The sequence below is a fragment of the Schistocerca nitens genome, chromosome 2 (genome assembly GCF_023898315.1).
Source record: "Schistocerca nitens isolate TAMUIC-IGC-003100 chromosome 2, iqSchNite1.1, whole genome shotgun sequence".
NCBI lineage: Eukaryota > Metazoa > Arthropoda > Insecta > Orthoptera > Acrididae > Schistocerca > Schistocerca nitens.
In genome coordinates, this window is record NC_064615.1 from 573,441,244 (window position 1) to 573,461,451 (window position 20,208).

A 20,208-nucleotide genomic window follows, 5' to 3' on the forward strand; every position below is an offset into this window, starting at 1 on the left:
AGGACTGTGTGCATGATGTGTAAGGACTTTCCAGTGAATGTTCTACAGTGTAACTGGAACAACCTTGGCTGTATGCTGTGAAACAGTTACTAAAGTGAAGCACGTTGAGTTGGGCAGCATATTCAGCAAATGGCTGGTCAGTTTAGAGTGATCAGATTTTGCACATGAAAAAATGAGATATTTGTGAAAAACTGGAACAACAAAAGGGACCAAATGGGACACTAGACAGAAAATATTCTGCATATATGACTGCATCGCTTTACTAAAATAAATAACTGAAGTTTATACACGCAAAAAGGCATATACCTTCAAAAGATAAGATAATTCATTGTTTTTTTCAAGAACTGATTATAATTCAAAATAATGAGAAATTGAAAGAATGATTTCTAACCAATGAACACTGAGGTAGACATCAATAATCTGTAAAATGTTTGGCTACTGTATCAGGAACACTGCCAGTAACTTTGTACTTATCAGAAGTTCTAGTATCTTTCAAAAGCTTTGAATTGGTTAATAGCATGTTATAGAACTCCTTGCAGGTAAGGTCTTGATAATGAGTCTTAACTATTAGAATTGATTCAATAGTTTCACTGGTAAAACAGTTTTTCTCATCAATCCAAAGGGAATTCAGAATTGAAAACATCCTTTCCACAACAGAGTTGCGCCTGGTACAGCAAGAGCAAAACTCACAAGTGTGTGTACATTTATATATGAAGTAGCTATACTTTTAAGTGTATGGAATACATCACACTATCTCTCATCCGTTTCCAAATTCGCTTTTTCTCATTCATCAAATTTCTTGGATCCAATGTTGTACACGCATCCTATACCATCACACAATACACCTTCTTCTATTGGAGATGTTGCACCTGACTCTACTCTCTTAAGAATTTTCAGGCAATTTAAAAGTTCAGCCCAGTTAACAGAATTTTTCAATGTTGCCCAATGAAATGATTTCAGAGGTTGAAATGGAGAAGTCCACTTTTCTAAATAAGTCACAAAAGTGCCATAAAATAAATTAGTAATCGTCTTGTATTTCGACTGAGTGAAGATACCTTCCTTTTGCAAGTTAATTAAAACTGAAGAAATAACCGAAGTTTGAAATTAACTAAATTTCCTGTTACTGATTTTTTTCTTTAAACAGCTCTAACTCTTCACTAGATTATGTAGTTGAAATCATGGTTCTTTCCTACATTTGGATTTAATTTCAAAACATTTTCAATTGCCTTTGTGTGAAACAAAGCCAAAGAAGTGACTGTGGGTTCTCAAAAAAACTGTTTCAGCAATGTAGGGCACCTATCCTGGGACAGAAAATAATATTTCAAAGGTCCATACATATCAATAATGCCTGTAATTCTTGGCAACAATGACAACCATCTAGTTTTAATACTACCTAGAACCTGCTTGTATTCAGTATCAACGAATTCACAGAATGATTTCAGTTCCTCCACACACACAGTGTAAATGTGAAAATATTGAAATATTTTATGCACTATTGTTTCTGTGTCAATGGGAAGAATGTCTGCACTTGTTTGACCTCCACTATGTACCGAAAGAGCTGCACAACCGATGCCTTGAATGTTCATCTTGAGAACAATGTTCAGTTTGGAATAAACATTGTTTGTTCCTGCTCTCTTTTAACCACTAAAGTTGGTGCTACAGCTATCTGCACAAAATTTGACAGTTTTGTCAAATATAATTTGCTTTCTTAAAATATCTAGAATCTAACTAACTAATAATTCTACCGTTTCTCCACCAGTGTTCAGGAGACAGATTACTTTGCACTGAACACCTCTGGTAGGTATAAAATATCTAGCTAGAATCAGAACTAGCTTCAAGCTTTTGTGATTCGATACATCAACTGTCACAAACACACAGTTTTGACGCAACTTCATGCATTGCATATAGTGATAAAACATTCACTAAAATTGACTCACATTTTGTCCTTGAACATGTGAATTTCTTCCCAAATAGATCTCTGATGAGAAGAGTCGTGCAGTCCATTGAACAGAATGAATAACTGTGTAATTTCGGTTTGGAACACATACAGCCCTTCTCCCACAGCAATGCATTTATTTCCTTCATTTGTAGTTTCTTCGTACTCACAAAGGAAGTTATGTTGCTAGAAGTTCTCACAGAAACTGCCAACAGAAGCCACTTTTTCTTTATGTACTGCATTATATCGGCATGTCCTCTATGTTCAATGGAAGAAAAACTGAACGACACAATGTACATTCTACCTCCATACACATGGTTTCTTCAAGAAAGGGAACTCTTCTTTCACAGTTTTTGAGAAAGAACACTTTCTTTTCTCTATATTAATGGGCATCAGTTAGTTTCACACATAGCAAACAACAGACAGTGGAGTGCAATAAAGCTAGGTTACCTAACCCAGTGTTGAAACTGCAGTCTACCTCTCATTGTTGTCTGTACCAGTCCAAAGACAACCTGTTGGTTGCATCTACCCCAAATTTATATTGTCTAACTGTGAATAGCTAACTTGTAATTACTAATACAATTGAACATTGATATCCCTATAACATTAATGAAAACCTTTTGCAGCTGACTGTCATTTCTGCAGTAGCAAATAATCTATGCGAATCACGAAGCTCATGCATAAGTCACTGGCACTGAGCATGACGACAAATCTTCTGTTCACAACTCCCCTCATCCTGTGACCAAAATAATGCTTCTTTATTCTGTTTTTGCATTCAAGACAAAAACACTCAAGAGAATATTAAAAAACTATGTTTATGACATTAAAAAAAGAAAGAAAGTTAAGCTTATTGCTAATTATGAAAAAACTGGATATTTGGCATCTCGTTGAATATTTTGCGGGGGAAAAGAGGACAGTCCCATTAAAAACGGGACATCTGATCACCTCTTGGCCACAGTTTGCGAGTGGCCATTCTTGCAGACAGAGAGCTCATTGGCTTTCATGTCCACGTATAAACAGCACGGTGGTTGCTGCTTAATTAGTAGTTCATGTAGCTTTTGTCACAGGTAGTCCTGCCTTTCATTGGGTAGAAGATACCTGTGACTGGACTAGAGTAGGTGGTGATGGGAGGATGTATGGGATAGGTCTTGCATCTAGTTCTATTGCATGAATATGAGCTAAGAGGCAAGGGCTTGGAACTGGGGTGGAGCAGGGATGGACAAGGTTATTGTGTAGGTTCATAAGGTGTCGGAATACTACTGTGGGAGGGCTGAGAACGATAGTGGATAGGATAATCCTAATTTCAACACATGATGAAAGTTAGTCGAAACCCTGACGGAAAAAACGATTCAGCTGCTCCAGTCCTGGGTGGTACTGTGTCAAGAGGCGGAGCGCTCCTTTGTGGCCAGACAGTGGGTACGTGGAGAAAAGGCTAAGGAGATCTGCTTCTATACAAGATTGAGAAGGTAATTTCTCTCTGTGAAGGCACAGTGAAATCCTTTGTTTATTTGGAGAGGAGCTACTGTCACTACAAATGTGGTGAGTGTCTAAGCTGTATGGAAGAGACTTCTTGGTATGGATTGGATGACAGCTGTTGAAGTAGAGTTTTGGTGGTGGTTGGTAGGGTTGATGTGGAAGGAGGTACTCATGTAGCCATCCTTGAGGTTGAGATCAACGTGGAGAAAGGTGGCTTGTTGAGTTGAGGAGCACCAGGTGAAGTGAATGGCGGAGAAGGTGTTGAGGCTCTGGAGGAATGTGGATAGGGTGTCCTCACCCTCAGTCCAGATCATGAGGATGTCATCAATGACTCAGGACCAGTGAGAGGTTTGAGATTTTGGGTGATTAGGAAGGATTCCTTTATGTGGCCCACAATAGGTTGGTGTAGGATGCTCCTATGTGGGTGCCCATTGCTGTACCATGGTGATGCCTTCAAGCGAGAAGTAAATGGGGGTAAGGATACAGTTGGTCATTGTGGTCAGGAAGAAGGTTGTAGGGTTTGACTCACTTGTGCACTGGGAAAGAAGGTGTTCAGCAGCAGAAAGGCAATGGGCACTGGGGATGTTAGTGCAGAGGGAGGTGGTGTCAATGGAGAATAGCAGGGTATTGTGTGGTAAAGGAACAGGAACTCTGGAGATTCAGTGGGACAAATTGTTGGTGTTTTACATAGGATGGTAGGTTTTGTATAATTGTATAATAGCCTGAAGATATTGGTCATGGGAGGAAGGATTCTCACAGCCGGGGAGGGAGGGGGGGGGGGGGGAGAGATTTGAGGAGGGATTTCTGGAATGGGGTCAATACGACAGGGTTTGTAGGTAGACAAATCTGACAGCTGGTAGTTCAAGGTCAGAATTAATTTTCACGTGGTGGATTGCAGTTCTTTCTGTGGCTGTATGGTCAGTTTCCATGTTGAGGGTTTTGGGGAATGATTGTGAGGCAAGGTTTTATGTTAAGAAATTATAAAATCAGGGGTGATTTGGAGAAAATCATGTTTGGATGGAGGAGTGATCTGAGTAAGGCAAGGTTCAGTACTGGTTTTGGGTTGAGTCCCTACACTGGAAACACTTTTTGCCACCAACCCTATCAATCAGACTCAAACCAAATCCAATACAGAACCCTGTCTGTCTGAGTTCACTCCCTCATACAATTATGATCCACGTTCATTGTCCACAGATCACCCCCTGTTAACATTTCACAATTTTTTAATCTCAAACCTTGCTCACCATAATTCCCCAAATCATTCAACATGGAAACAAACCTTAGAAGGGTTGCCACAAGTTTCCCTAAGTGAAATTCCCTGACATTTCCATGATTTACAAATAAGTTTCAGCATTTTTCCCTGACAAATTTTGAAATCTCGAGAGTAAATTAAAACGTAAGTTAACAACCTGTCTTTGCACTATTGTTTCTTGTACCATAGCCGCAAACGAGGAAATATCTAAAAAATACTTGCAAGCAGATGACATTTTATGATGTGTGCAAAAATCTTAAGCACTGACATAACATCTTTTGTAATGAACTGAAGAAAACAAGTCAAATGGTATGTGTGTTTCATTAAGACCACTGAAATTATTTTATTTCAATAAAATTAAACACATTTGGTGACAAAAATATGTATCTCCTTGGAGTCGCAAGACGGATTTAAAATACCTTCACTGATTTCAGAAATAACCTCAGAAAAAAGTAGGCCTCTTGAGAGAAGTATATAAGGCAGGGAACAACTGTTTAAACCAACATTATAGGTGACCACCAATAAAATGTTGGTTCTACTGTGTTTTTTGTTGATGGTTATTATCTGCTGCATTATGTCTATTATTTTGCAGGTATTGTGTGACTTTTCTTTCAAGAAATATACGAGTACATAGCGTACAAACCGCCAGCGACTGCCACAATTTTCTTCTTCTTATTGTCCATACTTTCTAACATATTAACTACTTCTGAACTGCCAAAATGTACTAGAACAAATTAAATGTCTATAAAATGCCACATTGTACAATGTGCTTGTGGTGAGACAGTAATAATCCTAAACTCAATCACTCATGGTCTCTGACCTGTTGAGGAGCACTGCAGTCCTGGGTCCATGGATAAACCACGAAAATCTGCTACATTATGACAGTGAGACTAGATACAACGAGCAGGGCCTCCACATTAGTGGGAACCAAATGGCTTCAGATCAGCAGGCTCAATCCTTTACAATACCCACAGAAATGGCCTTTGGATTTAGTCTGTCTTGGAAATCCAGTTGTGTGGCCAGTTATTCGCGAGCTGCAGAGAGGGTGTTGATGAAATGTCACCATGGTGATCAATCCATGCAACAGATAACTTGTTCAAATACTCTGAGAATCAATAATAATGAAGACAGATAGCAATTCACTGTAAAGACGATTGCTGAGCTGCAGACAGGCAAATAGAAAAGACAATCTGACGCACAACTAAATTTTCAGCCACAGCTTTTGTCAGAAAATGAGAGCACATACACATTCACACAATCACTCAGACACAAGTTACACATAAACGACTGCCATATCTGGTTGCTGCATCTGCAGTCTCTGAGAATCAGATCCAAACAACCACTCCTCATGCCTCCCTGCTAGGCAACTGGCACGAAGTGGTGGCAGCACTGACTGCAAGCTGAGGGGAGTGATAGGAAGGGCAGAAGCAGTAGGAATGAGGAAGGTGGGAAGTGGTGCACGAACTCAGCTGCACCCAGCCAGCGACGATGCACGACACCTCAGTAAACAACCCATTTCATCTACCGAGACAAAATTGAGATTTTTTTGCCCAATTTTGTTTCAAATTCTCTGATTTACAGAACCTGTGGCAATACTCCTTACGTACACAGAAAGAATCACAATCCACCACTTAAAAATTGATCCTGAACTTATAACTGTACATGCTGACAAAAGCTCCACCACAGTGGTTTTGAACCACTGGGTTTAGCTGGGAGGAGGGAATCCATCAGGCTTAAGATTCATCTGCCAACAAACTCTGTCAAGGTGACCCCATTCCAGAAATCCAGCAGGATCTCCAGTCACTCCTCAAATCCTTAGCCACATCCCAGTACCTCTCCCCTGACTATCTCTTTCCTCATCCCTACCACTCTCTGCATTCCTACCTTCTACATGTTTCCTAAAGTCCATAAACCCAACCATGCAGATTGCTCCATTGTGGCCAGTTACTATGCTCCCACTGAGAGAATCTCTGCTCTTGTGGACCAACAACTTCAGCCTATCATACATAACCTATCCACCTATATAAAAGGCACCACCAGTTTCCCCCAATGACTGTCCATAGTTCCTGTTCCTTTACCACACCATGCCCTGCTATTCTCTATTGATGCCACTTCTCTCTACACTGGCCTCGCTGCTATTGAACACCACCATTCCCAATGCCCAACTGAGTCCAAACCTACAACCTCCTTCCTGGTCACAATGACCAGCAATATCCTTACTCGCAATTAGTTCTTGTTTGAAGGCATTGCCTGCAAACAAATCCATGACACAGCAATGGGCACCTGCTTAGCAGCATCCTATGCCAACCTATCACGGGCCATCTATAGGAATCCTTCCTAACCATGACAAATCCCACACCTCTCACTGGTTTTGATTCACCGATGACATCTTCGTGATCTAGACCAAGGGCGAGGACACCCTATCCACATTCCTCCACAACCTTAACACCTTCTCCCGCACTTGCTTCACCTGGTCCTCCTCAACCCAACTAGCCACCTTCCTAAAGGTCGACCTCCACTTCAACAGTAACCACCATACCATACCAAGAAGTCCTTTTCATACAGAATATCCACCTGTGGTTGTCACATCTGTAGTAATGAGCAGTCCCGTTCCCGATACACCAAGGGTCTCACTGAGACCTTCACAGACAAAAATTACCCTCCCAACCTTTTACAGAAACAGGTCTCACACACATGTCTCTCCAGTCACATTCCATCACCCGCTTACCCACTGTCTGGCCACAAACAAGCACTCTTCATGACTCAGCACAATCCAAGAACGGAGCAACTGAACCACAATCTCCACCAGGGTTTTAACAACCTCTCATCATGCCCTGAAAGCTCCCAAGTCCTTGCCAAATGGCTTACATCCCTCTAAGTCCCATACACCCTCTCATTACCACGTACTCCAGTCTGGTCACAGGTATCTCCTATCCCATCAAAGGCTGGGATACCTGTGGAAGCGGCCACATTATCTGCCAACTGAGCTGCTGCAACCACTGTACAGCTTTCTGTAACAAGCTGTCTGTCCTCACGAATGGCTAAGCCAAACTGTGGCCAAGAGACAGCTGGACCACCCAGTTGTTGAACAGGTTGCCTGATACAATGTGCTCCCTTTCAATGAATGTTTCACAACTGACTGCTTCTTAATAACACCAGCTTTCTTCAACTGTCCAGCTGGGAACCCTCCCTGCAATACATCCTATGTTCCCGTAACTTCCCAAGCCTCAACCCACCTATCTATCCTAATTCCTGCTTCCACTCCAGCATCACACAGCTTATCACCATCATTATCATTATTCATCTTTGCTCACAGCTCTACTGTATTCCAATGAGTAGTCTGACATGATTGTGCATCTGCACAGGGAGATCAATATGGCATCAGGCGCATATGTTATACAGGGTGTTCACACATCGGATCAAAAATTTATAATTCCAATTTGTTTGTCTCGGATGGGGATATCCAATGATACCACACAATTCCCCACCCCATGCCATGCATAGGTGATGGGGGGCAACTTTGAAATCTTCAATGTGAAACCATAGCAAAATCTATATACATTTTATCTTAAGCGTCATTTTGCCACAGATGGCGGTGTAATCAGAGGAACAGAAATGGGTACGCGATCATAATTATGACATGATACTCAATGGTCCTTGAATATCCAATGGCAAATGGGATCCCACCTCCACGCTTTATGACAGGCCAGTATTTCAGAACTTCTAACTGGAAACACCATTCACAACATTGTCTTCCTCCAACATATTGCGCCGCTGTGGCTGTGGCTCGAGACGAAAACTAATTTTCCAATTACAGTACGTGTTCAAATGTAGTACCACCAACTACAAAAGGTTTATCAGAAAGCAACATATGCTTCTGTCCTTTATAGGGTCATTTGAAAAGTGAATCAGTGTTTTGTAGTTGGTGGTACATGTTTGAACTTTTACATTTTATAACATTTCACCACACACACACACACACACACACACACACACACACACAAACACAAACACAGATGGCGTTCCAGTACATATATAAAAATATCTGAGTATTCGAATACAACATTGTGTCAAAATTTCAAACCAATCCACGAAAAATTTCCGAGAGTAAAGATTTAGAAAAAATTAACATTTACATTTTTGGAAGATGAATGCCAACAGCCATTAAGTAATATATGAAATGCGTATTTGAACCATCAGATGTTTTTACTTTAAACCCAAATTCTACCGGTTTTGATCGAGGACCATCTTCACAGATGAAGGGTTAAAATAGTTTAAGCCACCATGTTGCGTTAGTCATTACTTGGGTTTAACCATCTGGTGGTTCAATATGCATTTTATACTAACATCTATATTTGTACTTACATTTATAGATATTTTAAATGTTCCTAATCGCAAATCTCTGACAGTTTTTGACTGGAAAAGAAAAAAAAAAAAAAAAAAAACACACACACACACACACACACACACACACACACTTTGCTGTGGCTCAGACTACTTAAGTGAAAAAGAAAGAAAAAAGAAAACAGATGTTCCTAATATGTATGGTAATTGAATATACATCCTATTCTCCTTCTCTCCCATGTCGCTGTCCATCTCCCCCTTCCCCTTTCTTTGTCCATCTCCTTCTTCTTCTTCTTCTTCTTCTTCTCCTCTCTCTCTCTCTCTCTCTCTCTCTCTCTGGCCATCTTCTCCTCCCCCTTATCTCCATGATAGACAGAGTGAACTGAATGAAGTTGTGGAACAAATGAAGCAAGAGAAGATAAAACTTCTTGATTCATACCAACAACAAGTGGAAACATTAGTCCATGAGAAGGTCCAAGAATTCCAGTCACAGCTGGATGATACTGAGGCGGCTTTGGAGCAAAGAGTGAAAAGACTTGCTGAAATGACATTACAGCAAATCAAACTTCTCACAGAAAAATGTCAGATGGAAGTAAAACTCATGGAGAAGAAACAACTAGATGAAATGAACTGTATAACATACAACTAGCACAGGCAAATCAGCAACTTGCAAAGTTACAGGCACAGATTCAGTTGCAAACTAATCATCGAAATGGCGCCCCTCTCTCTCTCCGCCATCCCTCTCTCTCTGTCCATCACCTCTCACCAACCTTTCTCTGTCCATCTTCTCCTCTCCTCCTCTCTCTGTCCATCTCCTCCTTCCCATTTTTTACGTCAATTTCCTCCCACCTCTCTGTCTAACTCCCCCCCCCCCCCACCACATCTAAGACCTTGAGCCTTGTTATCAAATCATAATCCATTACACCATAAATACAAATTTCCTGTTTGCTACAAACATTTCAGTATGTATATCTATCTATATATTAAAAAGTATATAGTCGACATGTGTCTTAACATTTATTATACTAACATGTAAAATCTGAAGTAAATGGGAAACTTACATTTTGAGATTTTTGTTAACAATGTTTTCCCTTTGTATATTATGTGTATATACTTATATGCTAAATGTATTAAAATATACATGTACTGCAGAATTAGGTACCTAAAAACACTCCCTTATTATAATTCAATGCTGTGTCAAAATTTCAAAGCACTCATTCAAGAAAACCGACATTTACATTTTTATAACATTTCAAGACAAGATGGTGTTCCAGAAGCTATATAAAAAGACTTGATTATTCAAATGCAATACAGAACTTAAGATTTGAAATTTTGATGAAATGAACATTTACATTTATACTTATATAGAAATTGTAAATATTCCTAATCTACATCTACATCTACATCCATACTCCGCAAGCCACCTGACGGTGTGTGGCGGAGGGTACCCTGAGTACCTCTAGCGGTTCTCCCTTCTATTCCAGTCTCGTATCGTTCATGGAAAGAAGGATTGTCGGTATGCTTCTGTGTGGGCTCTAATCTCTCTGATTTTATCCTCATGGTCTCTTCGCGAGATATACGTAGGAGGGAGCAATATACTGCTTGACTCTTCGGTGAAGGTATGTTTTCGAAACTTTAACAAAAGCCCGTACCAAGCTACTGAGCGTCTCTCCTGCAGAGTCTTCCACTGGAGTTTATCTATCATCTCCGTAACGCTTTTGCGATTACTAAATGATCCTGTAACGAAGCGCGCTGCTCTCCGTTGGATCTTCTCTATCTCTTCTATCAACCCTATCTGGCACGGATCCCACACTGCTGAGCAGTATTCAAGCAGTGGGCGAACAAGCGTACTGTAACCTACTTCCTTTGTTTTCGGATTGCATTTCCTTAGGATTCTTCCAATGAATCTCAGTCTGGCATCTGCTTTACTGACGATCAACTTTATATGATCATTCCATTTTAAATCACTCCTAATGCGTACTCCCAGATAATTTATGGAATTAACTGCTTCCAGTTGCTGACCTGCTATTTTGTAGCTAAATGATAAGGGATCTATCTTTCTGTGTATTCGCAGCACATTACACTTGTCTACATTGAGATTCAATTGCCATTCCCTGCACCATGCGTCAATTCGCTGCAAATCCTCCTGCATTTCAGTACAATTTTCCATTGTTACAACCTCTCGATACACCACAGCATCATCTGCAAAAAGCCTCAGTGAACTTCCGATGTCATCCACAAGGTCATTTATGTATATTGTGAATAGCAACGCTCCTATGACACTACCCTGTGGCACACCTGAAATCACTCTTACTTCGGAAGACTTCTCTCCATTGAGAATGACATGCTGTGTTCTGTTATCTAAGAACTCTTCAATCCAATCACACAATTGGTCTGATAGTCCATATGCTCTTACTTTGTTCATTAAACGACTGTGGGGAACTGTATTGAACGTCTTGCGGAAGTCAAGAAACACAGCATCTACCTGTGAACCTGTGTCAATGGCCCTCTGAGTCTCGTGGACGAATAGCGCGAGCTGGGTTTCGCACGACCGTCTTTTTCGAAACCCGTGCTGATTCCTACAGAGTAGATTTCTAGTCTCCAGAAAAGTCATTATACTCAAACATAATACATGTTCCAAAATTCTACAACTGATCGACGTTAGAGATATAGGTCTATAGTTCTGCACATCTGTTCGACATCCCTTCTTGAAAACGGGGATGACCTGTGCCCTTTTCCAACCCTTTGGAACGCTACGCTCTTCTAGAGACCTACGGTACACCGCTGCAAGAAGGGGGGCAAGTTCCTTCGCGTACTGGTATCCCATCAGGTCCAGCGGCCTTTCCTCTTTTGAGCGATTTTAATTGTTTTTTCTATCCCTCTGTCGTCTATTTCGATATCTACCATTTTGTCATCTGTGCGACAATCTAGAGAAGGAACTACAGTGCAGTCTTCCTCCGTGAAACAGCTTTGGAAAAAGACATTTAGTATTTCGGCCTTTAGTCTGTCATCCTCTGTTTCAGTACCATTTTGGTCACAGAGTGTCTGGACATTTTGTTTTGATCCACCTACCGCTTTGACATAAGACCAAAATTTCTTAGGATTTTCTGCCAAGTCAGTACATAGAACTTTACTTTCGAAGTCATTGAACGCCTCTCGCATAGCCCTCCTCACACTACATTTCGCTTCGTGTAATTTTTGTTTGTCTGCAAGGCTTTGGCTATGTTTATGTTTGCTGAAACCAGATGTAAACAGTAATGAAATCCTAAACTCAGATTGGAATGTATACCGCAGAGACAGGGTGGACAGTGAAGGGGGAGGCGTGTTTATAGCGATAAGAAGTGCAATAGTATCGAAAGAAATTGACGGAGATCCGAAATGTGAAATGATTGGGTGAAGGTCACGGTTAAAGCAGGCTCAGACATGGTAATTGGATGTCTCTATAGGCCCCCTTGCTCAGCAGCTGTTGTGGCTGAAACACTGTCAAAACAAAATCTAAAAAAGTTAAGGAAATAGGTACCTAAAAACATGCCTGAATTAGAATGCAATGTCGTGTCAAAATTTCAAAGCAATCAATCATGAACTTTTGGGGATACACAATTTTGAACAAACAAGCATTTACATTTTTATTTATATACATAAGTGTTTCAGTGTGTCACATTCATGCTTCTGACTTGAGGGAACAAGGAACTGTTTGTTTGGCCCAGGTTAGGAAGGGCTGAAGATTTTGAAGTGCACAGTACAGTGAAATACAATGCACATTCATGATTTTTTCACGCAAGGCCTGCTCCCACACAATACATGAGCAAGTTGCTCAGGAACTCCAAAGATACAAAGACAGTGGGGTTATCTAACCAATTTGTGCATGCCGTGGACATCACTCTTGGTCATTCTCAAGAAGCTTTCAGGTGGTTTATGCCCGTGTGCTGATTTTAATGGAACGGTAAACCCAGAAACTGTTGTGAATTCTTTTTCACTTCCATGTCTGGAGGAATCGATGGATATATGTGGGCAGAGCAAATACTTTTCAAAGCTATATTTATGTAAGGAATATTTACTGTTACCAATGAATAAGCAGTCCAAGCAATATGAATACTTTGTGATAAACATTCGCTCAAGTTCTAGTTTCAAAGACTACCATTTGGAAGTGCTTCAGCTCCCACAATTTTTCAATGGTTCCTGAAACAGTTAATAGCAAAAGCTCTTCTTGTACAAACTATTTGGACAATATTGTAGTCATGGGTTGTATGTCTGCTGAACAATTAGCAAATTTAAACTATTTGTTTCAAGTTCTTTCTGCGACAGGCCTAAAGTGCAGCAAAGAAAAGCGATCCTCCTTCCAGAAAGGCCTAAACTACTTAGGTCACATTATTAATGCCCAGGGTATTCAACGTACTACATCACACTTGGCTGAAATTTGAGATTTGCCAGCACATCATAACATTAAGGAGCTCCAATCAGACATGCAGAAGCTCACCTACTACATCAAATTTATTCCTAGCACTGTACAAATTGCTGCTCTGCTCAATCGGCTGTGCTGGAAAAATGTTGCTTTCATGTGGTCCAAAGAATGCCAAAACACATTTCAGCAATTAAAGGAGGCATTGGTAAGTTGTCAATGACTGCCTCATTTCGACCCAGCTAAGGCTGTCATGTTAGCTGTAGATGCATCTCCTGATGGGATAAGACTGGTGCTCTCCCATAACACTGGTTTTTCTGATAGAACTATTACATTTGCCTTCAAAATCTCTCAATAAAGTGCTGGGTAACTACAGTCAGTTTGAAAAAAGAGGCAGTTACCATTATCTATGGTGTTACGAAGTTTTACCAATATTTGTATGGTTGGAAGTTCTATTTATTGACAGCCTTGTCCAGTCCTGCCAGGCCTGTCCCTCCTGAGACAACATAAAAATTGCAACAAAGGACTCTGATATTGTCTAATGAGTTGATGTACAAGCCCACTGCCCAACATGAAAGTGCTGGCTTCTTGTGTCGATTATCAATCAGTACCATCACAGCATTTGATTCTCCTGAGGAATGTTTTTGAATTAATTCTCAGGTTTTGAATGTCTTCAAAATTTTCCTCTTAATTTTTGGCATGTTGCCACAGTAACTTCTTACGACACAGCTCTTCAGGTTGTTTTGCAATACAAGCACTATGGGTGGCCCCACAGTTCATAAGAAATTCCCCACCCAGTGGAGCATCACTACTTTTCACATCATCACATGCTATCTACGTGATCAGGATATGGAGAATGATAGTGCATGTGTTGTGATCCTGACTTCTTACAGTGGGAAGCTTTGTCTTCATTGCATCAAGGACACTGGGGCATAGTTCACACAAAGCAACTCCCAGACATCATTGTACTTGGCAGGGAGTGGATAATCAGATTGCGTAAATGCTATCTCATTTCAAAGTTTGTGCAGAAACATCAGTCAGCTCCACCACAATGCTTTTCTGAGTGGCCGCATCAATCCGGCTCATGGCAATGCATTTGCATCAATTTTGTGGGTCCGTTCTGGAACATGTGATGGTTATTAGTGGTAGACACTTACAGTAAGTTTCCTCTTGTCCCCATGACATCCACCACTATGGCAAGAACGGTATCAGCTTTGTCATCTGCTTTTTTGTCTTGAAGATCTTCCACATGTCATTGTCTTGGGCAATGGACTACAGTTCATGTCAGCTGATTTCCAACAGTTCTGTGCCACCAATGGCATACACTATGTGGCAACTACACCTGTTCACCCTCAGTCTAACGGTGAAGCTTTATGGTTCACTTGAATGTTCAAAAGTCACATGGAGAAACTCTGTTCCTGGGAACACATGGGTGCAAACTTTAAAAATTTTTCTCCTTTGGCTTCTTGCTATGTGACAGGACATAGCCAGCAGAATTGTTACGCAGTTGTAGACACTGCTCCATGTTGCATCTTTTGCGTCCGCCATGGACACGATTCGTTCAGACAGGTCTGGCAAAGTGTCAGCCACATGATAAAGTGCTGTACAAAGTTTTCGGAAAGGAACAGCATTAGGAGCGCAGAGACATTACCAAAGCCACTGGACATTTTCCTTACGTCATCCAATGTTCCGCTGGGCAGCAGCACCACCACCAATACCCACTGCAGTGCACTTCTGAGTATGTCAGTGACTCTGCTGCAGAATTTTTGTCCACAGGCCCAGTGTGTCACTGGTTTCTACACCAGCTGTCGCTTCAGTCTCTCTGCCAGTCACAGCCAGCACCATCCACTGTGGTGCCCATGGAGGTCGACACTCCTCCACTGTCGCCACCGCTGATGTCACCGATGTTGGCGCCCATTACCCGCGGCCTGAACCGGTGTCTGTCGACACAACCACAGGTGCCCACACCGTGGGGCCTGAGGGGGCCCGTGCCCCCTCAAAAATTCATTTTGGGGGGCGGGGAGGGACGGAGCCCCCAATAATTTAAGAAAATTATTAGTTGTATTATGCTTTGTAAAATCACAAAATTATGTCAGATTTTTTTATTTTCTTTGTTTGATGATAGTTACCTTTAAAATACATCCAGTAAAGAGTTAAAACAAATAAGTATTACGGTAGTAGGCAGCTTAACTGAAAATGAGTGGTGTGAATCATGATAGCGTTACAGTACTCTGGACACACTTAGAATTTGTCCTGGTGTGTTAGCCTTTGGGTAAAGTCTGGCACCAGCGAGCAGTGCTGTGGCCGCGGCAACATCAAAAGGACTGGAGCAGAAGCACCTGGAACCCTTCACCTCATGTCGCCTTGACACTTTGAGACACTACGACGATGCAGCTATATACAGCCCACCCTGCTGTCGCAGTCATTCAGTGTGGATAGTTTCGATCAGTGCATGCTGCAGACGTGTTTAGTGTTACGACTTTAGTGTCTAGTGGACTACTTTATATGACTGTATTTCATCCGTTTATTTTAGTCTCTTAGTGTATTGTGAATTAAGTTTGCAATGGGTAAATTTGTAACCAAAAAGGTACGCTTGGAAGTTGATTATACTGCAAGTCAACCTCCAACAATTATTGTGTCATCAATTGCTTCGTCGTCTTCAGATGAGAACCGTTCACAGACGAAACCTAGACAATCTGATAAGGGAAGATCATTTCAGAAGTCTTGGTAGATCAAATATACATGGCTAGAATATGAAGCACCTACGGAATAAGTATTTTTGCAAAACCTGCAAAGAGGCAGATGCTAAAAAAAATCTATTACAATTTCTTCTTCTTCTTCTTCTTCTTCTTTTTTTTTTTTTTTTTTTAAAAAAAAAAAAAACCACACACACACACACACACACACACACACACACACACACACACATTTACTTCCATATGGTTTTATAACTGTAAAAAGGCTTTGGAAAAATTCTGTCTTCATAAAAATACGTTTACACAAAGAAGGTGTTCTGAAACTAAATTCTATCACTAACCGAAGTGTGGCCTCCCAATTGAATGAACAGTTAGATAGTGATATAAAGAAAGGCCGTTTAGCTCTTGAGACAATTTTTACTACCGTGCAATTTCTATGCTGACAAGGACTAGCAATTAGAGGGCACAAATGTGTAAACTCAAATTTTTTTTCAATTGATGGAACTCCGAAAAAATGACATACTTGAGTTTAAAGATCGGTTAGGGAGTTCGGGTATAAGTAGACATCCCATGATATTCAAAACGAGATTATTGATCTACTATGAAAGTCTGTGTTGAGAAAGGTATTGGTTTCAGTCAAGAAGACTGAACATTTTTCTATTATGGTTGATGAAACAAGTGGTTCTTCCATTCACAAACAAGTGTCATTTTGTATTTGTACTGTTGACGATTCCTTAATCATCAACAAAGAATTTATTGGCTTATAAGAGACTCCCAACACTGAATCACAAACTCTGTTTAGTATTTTAAAAGACGTTTTTGCTCCTCTTGATTTGTCAATGGATAACTTGAAGAGGCCAGTGCTATGATGGTGCCTCGAATATGAGAGGTAAGTTCAAAGGACTAAAAAAGTTACTTTTGGATATACAACCAACAGCATGTTATGTGCACTGCACTGCTCACAGTTTAGACTTGGCATTTGTAGACAGTCTCAGCCATCTTACATCTATGAGGAATATTATGGCTTTAGCCAAGGACTTAATAAACACCATAAGGGAATCCAACAAAAGATGGGGCTTTTCAGAAGCATACGCTGTGAGAGCGCCAACGACCAAGCACACCTATGACCCCTTTGCCTGACTTGATGGACTATGCGAGCTTCTAGTATCTTGAGAATATTGGAAAACTTTGAAGAACTTCTAGTGTTTTTTTGAAACATTTTCTGCAGAGGACAAAACAGAGGCAGGTTACAAATGTGCAGGCTACCTTGAGTCAATGTTACAATTCAAGACATTTCTTTTTACGTCTTTATTGCCATGCAATGAACCCAGTAGAGGATGTCAATGAAAAACTTCAATACCCTCATCTAAGTGTTGCTGATCTGGAAAAAATATATGAGGGCTTGATTTGTACATTTTAAGGAAAGCGTGATTCTTTTGAACACTTTTGGGAATTGTGTTTAAAAAAAAATACCTTCAAAGGTTGATGACCCTTCGCTTTCTCGGAATTGAAGTATACCAAAGTAGTATGAAAACAACAAAGCCAGCTCACCGCACACTTTCACTTTCAAGAACCCAAAGGAATACTACAAAGATATTTACATTGAAGTTTGTGAAATGGTGCAATTTTGCATTACTGAGCAGTTTGCTTCAACTGGATTCACACAGGTCATTGCAGTTGAACAAGAGTACTTGCTTTTAGTAAACAGAGGTGAAACAAATTTGGAAAAATCAACTGAGTTTTTCAAAAATGACCTAGACATTCAAACTGCACTTACACTTGAATACGTTAGCCAATATCGGTAATAAAAAACAACTGGTCTTAAAAAACATGCATGATGTAAAAAAGTACTTTACACAAGAGCCTGCAGTTGGAGAAATGTTATGTGAAGTAGTGAAATGCATTAAGCTTCTCCAAGTAGTTTCAATCACGACAGCAACAGCAGAACGTTCACTTAGCACCCTTACATGTCTGAAGTCATATCTCTGATCAACAATGGGACAGAAGCAATTGAACGACTTGGCTGTTCTTCATGCCCACCGAGATGTTTTGGGTGAATTGGATATTCGACCAGTCATCAACGACTTTGTATTCAGTAATCAAGTCCGATGCCTGACATTTGCATCTTTCTAAAGACACTCTAGCGCTAATAATGGCATCTAGAGCAATATATCTTTATAAAATAGAGAATTAAATACATACATAATGTTAAATTTTCAGCTTCGATATATTAGTACTAGTTTAGTACTGTATTGCTGTATTACTATAGTACTGTATTAGTTATTTTCAAATACTTAAATATTTTTAGGGTGTAAGACCCAATTAAAACCCACTATTTACAAACTTTTTGACTGAAAGTATTAGGCATACTGTATTAACTTTATTAGCTGTATTAAAGCATTAACTTTGAGATATTGTTTTTATTTAATGAACCCTGAGCCTTATTTGAAGTAAGCTTAAATTAGCTATTTCACTTATTAATCAAAGTGCTATTACTGTGCGACAGCAATATTATAGGTTTTATTCTTTTAATGATAGTTTAGGATTTATTTAAATATAATTTCAGTCTTTTCAGAGCTATATATTCATGGCTCTGTAATAGTCTATAAGGATGATTATTACTGTAAATTAAATTAGCTTTTTGCAAAAATACCGTGCGTGTTTGTTTTGTTTCTTTTTTCAAAGCCAAAAAATGTGTCAGGCTTGTTGAGTTTCCCGGAGTGTTGAGTTACTGAAAGTCCAGTTTTCGGGGTTATAATGTTGAGCATATGACTCCTAAAATGCTTAAAATAAACTTTAAAACTCACTATTTTTCATCTAAAATTTAGAAAATGTCCCTGGGCAAGACCCTCAGTATGACCCCCCCCCCCCCCCCCCAAATATTTTTTATAAGTCGGCGCCCCTGGACACAACAGCCTCGGAAGGTCACCACACCACCCCAGAAGATCACTTTGCTGTTCAACCAATCACAGCATATGCATCTCTGGATGTGGGTATGCACCTTATGGTTGGTTTTTTGACCGCTGTTAGTGGTAATTCACAATGTGCACACTGGGGTGCATGCAGAGAGCTGCCATCAGCTACAGTTAAGAGTTACACTCCCTGTCTCCCCATCTGTGTCCACACTCAGTCCTCCTCCCTGCCATCACCATGTGCTTCTGCCATTCATGATAACAATGTGGAGGTTTGGAAGGGAGGAATGTTGTGTTGTCTGAAGAGCAGGGTGCCCAAGCACAGTTGGCACTTCACGACGAAACTACAGAAGGGTATAGTCTCTGCATGATGCACCAATGAATAAGCAACATTGGCATACAAGGTCTCCTAGAGCTTTGCTACACTGCTGCAGTCAGTGGTCTACTTACGACTGAGCAGAGGAATGCTTGGCCCAGTTGCCAGTCAATAATCAAGACGACAGGATCATCTTAGATAGGCTACCATTCTATTAAATGTCGAATGCAAAACATTAATTTGAACATTATGTCAGTTAGTCTTCAAATAAAGAGTCTTATAAATTTGTCTGTATCATATCATACTTTAATATTCACAGACAGTTGTAAATACGAGGTGTAAAACTTTGCTTCTGCCGTTTGCCGATAGGTGGCGACAATGGTAAGTAGCAGTTGAAAGAAACGTATCGCAGACATCAGGCAGTTAGCTTGGACCTCAATCGACATAACCTCATTAAAACATTAGTCAATTTGTGTCTACATTATAAAGTTGTTCTCGATTGAAAATGTCAGTTTATGAGCCTAATTCTCATCTTTTGTGCGAGGTGTTACTGTTTTGTTTCAGTATGAAGAAAACAGTGGCTGAGTCTCATCAAATGCTCTCAAGTATGTATGGTAAGGACGCTATTAGTGAAAGAATGTGTCTTGAGTGGTTTCAATGCTTCAAGAATGGTGAATTTAACATCGTGGACTGACACAGGGGTGGAAGGGGGAATGTTTTCAAAGCTGCAGAATTGGAGACATTGCTGAGTGTAGACTCACGTCAAAATCAAGAATAATTGGCATGATTAGTGGGAGTGACATAGCAAATTTCAAAACATCTCAAGGCTATGGGCACAATTCAGAAAGAAGGAATTTGGGTCCCATGTGAGCTGAAA

General features: G+C 40.3%; 1 protein-coding gene and 1 long non-coding RNA gene across 3 annotated transcripts in view; one reads left to right on the forward strand and one right to left on the reverse strand.

Annotated features, from left to right (window-relative positions):
• Positions 1–16,238, forward strand: part of LOC126236616 (uncharacterized) — a 48,246-nt gene extending 32,008 nt beyond the window's left edge. The window contains exon 4 of the long non-coding RNA XR_007544963.1: positions 15,184–16,238. This is a non-coding gene — a long non-coding RNA (uncharacterized LOC126236616). The remainder of the gene's footprint in view (positions 1–15,183) is intronic.
• LOC126236613 (4'-phosphopantetheine phosphatase) overlaps positions 1–20,208 on the reverse strand; it is a 167,163-nt gene that overhangs the window by 3,407 nt on the left and 143,548 nt on the right. The window lies entirely within an intron of this gene.